Source organism: Chanodichthys erythropterus, chromosome 20 (assembly GCF_024489055.1).
Source record: "Chanodichthys erythropterus isolate Z2021 chromosome 20, ASM2448905v1, whole genome shotgun sequence".
In the NCBI taxonomy this organism is placed as follows: Eukaryota; Metazoa; Chordata; class Actinopteri; order Cypriniformes; family Xenocyprididae; genus Chanodichthys; species Chanodichthys erythropterus.
In genome coordinates this window covers 30,787,347-30,789,927 of record NC_090240.1, presented here as the reverse complement: position 1 = coordinate 30,789,927, position 2,581 = coordinate 30,787,347, and the positions used below count along the sequence as shown (strand labels likewise).

The window sequence follows — 2,581 nt, the reverse complement described above, 5'->3', positions numbered from 1 at the left end:
TCGATAAAAGGACCTTTTTTTCCCAGATGTTGCTGCATGACCCATCAGATTTTATTCTATTTTATTTGATACTTATGCTTATTGTTATCAGTTATTCACATTAAAGAGTTTAAAGCTACTTTATTGTTTGTTATTTCTGCCATACTTCTCAAATATCATTTGCAGATGTGCATATTAAAACTTGGCACATGAAAACCGCAAAAATAATATTAGATTTTGTTGCATGAACTGCTTTCATGCGACATCCTCTGTATATGTAATTTTACAGTAACATATTGTTACTGCAAATCAAACATTTTATATTTTTTAAATCATTTTCAGTGAAAATCGCTAAAAGGACCTTTTTTCCCAGATGTTGCTGCAGGACCCATCAGATTTTATTCTATTTTATTTAATACTTATGCTTATTGTTATCAGTTATTCACATTAAAGAGTTTAAAGCTACATTATTGTTTGTTATTTCTGCCATACTTGTCAAATATCATTTGCGGATGTGCATATTTAAACTTGGCACATGAAAACCACAAAAATAATATTAGATTTTATTGCATGAACTGCTTTTATGTTGATTTTTGGAGCCTGACATCCTCTGTATATGTAATGAAAATACAAGTAATTTTACAGTAACATATTGTTACTGCAAATCAAACATTGTCCATTTATTTAATCATTTTCAGTGAAAACCACTAAAAGGACCTTTTTCCCAGATGTTGCTGCATGACCAGTCAGATTTTATGATATTTTATTTGATGCTCATGCTTCTTGTAATCAGTTATGTACGTTAAAATGTTTAAAGCTACATTATTGTTTGTTATTTCTGCCATACTTCTCAAATATCATTTGTGGATGTGCATATTAAAACTTGGCACATGAAAACCGCAAAAATAATATTAGATTTTGTTGCATTAACTGCTTTCATGCAACATCCTCTGTATATGTAATTTTACAGTAACATATTTTTATTGCAAGTCAAACATTTTCCATTTATTTAATCATTTCCATGAAAATCGCTAAAAGGACCTTTTTTTCCCAGATGTTGCTGCAGGACCCATCAGATTTTATTCTATTTTATTTAATACTTATGCTTATTGTTATCAGTTATTCACATTAAAGTGTTTAAAGCTACATTATTGTTTGTAATTTCTGCCATACTTCTCAAATATCATTTGGGGATGTGCATTAAACCTTGCACATGAAAACCACGCAAAATGTTAGATTTTTTGGTAAACTATTGCTCTTAAGTCTACAATTCATGAGGTCTGAACAACCTTTCAGAGACTATGCAGTCTAGCTCTTCAACCAGGTTGACAGTCAATCTTTAGGTCTCACTGTACAAAGAAGGGTTTTATGATATCTGTAGTGTAATCATTTTATCATGTGTACCTGCCTTTATGAGCACTTCACTTCACTGATAAGATAACCACACACATTAAGCTGTTTCCATGTAAACAGTCCAAAACAGTAGAAGACAATAAGTTTCAACAAAGTTTTTAACTGGATAATGTTGTTATAAAAAGCACACAGATTCAGAGGCCTTAGGCAAACAGGGCCCTCCTCATATAAACATGGATTTCCCTCAACTTGTTCTCCTCAATGTTCAAGTTTAATTTTGTGTAAGACACTGAACACTTATGGTGTTAGGTGTTGGTCTAATGGACTTCTAGGGGCCCTAGACGGCTGGCTGCCTACCTTTGTTGAGTCCGCCCATGCACAGATCACAATTCGTGACCGGGATGGGAGCCAAATTGCTCTATGTTCTCTTTTTCTTTGAGGGAGTGGTATGAACGAAAGCAAACACAAACTAATCCCAACTCACTTTTCTCTGGTCTGTTTGGCTGACTGTTTCTCTTGTGCTATCATTACCATTACACAGAATAATTACATCAGCTGCAGCCACTTCCAGGCATCGATCTGTAACTCGAATCAATCCTCTGGAGACACAAAAGGATGAAATGGTGATCTATGGTGGTGTATGAGGGGAAAAACCTGACTTTCAGGCACTATAGGAGTTCCAGTCTGTGCAATGGTGGGGACAGTTCCTGGTAAAGCAACATCTCTTCCTGCAAGCACAGCTTTCTAAGTGCTCTAATGAGATAGTGGGCAAGAAAAAATGTCCATGGGATGCTTCATGTGAGGAACGGGAATATGAAGATGTGCAGCGTATGTGTAACGAGTTTCTAATTAAAGACACGGCGATGTAAGCCCACGAGGGACTACTCCTTCCGTCTGGGAGACTCAATAAATTGGCGAGAATCGACGGCGAATGTTTCGAGACGTTCAAGACGAGCGGCGCGCGCGCTCAGTGTCCACGAGGAGCTTTCACTGGAGTTTTCTCAAGTCACGGAAACATCAGAAGGGAGTCTGACCACTCAAACTTCCCACGCTTGAGTATAATAAAGGACGATTCGCTTTAAAGGATAGCGCTCTCTCTCTTTCCCAGCTCGATTTGCGAGCATTGCGTGGGGTTATATAGGCACCGGACGCTCGAGACTCAATAAAACACAGCGCGCGCTCAATCGCCTCAGGCTGTGCCGATTGAGAGAACCGTCCTCAGGTAGGTTTACTGGAGGCATTTATGACC

At 37.5% G+C, this 2,581-nt stretch overlaps 1 protein-coding gene across 1 annotated transcript in view; it reads left to right on the top strand.

Annotated features, from left to right (window-relative positions):
* Window positions 1-2,115: 2,115 nt before the first annotated feature.
* LOC137009051 (ALK and LTK ligand 2a-like) overlaps window positions 2,116-2,581 on the top strand; it is a 5,419-nt gene continuing 4,953 nt past the window's right edge. Inside the window, exon 1 of the mRNA XM_067370939.1 lies at window positions 2,116-2,554. The gene's annotated coding sequence lies outside the window, so the exon portion shown is untranslated. The remainder of the gene's footprint in view (window positions 2,555-2,581) is intronic.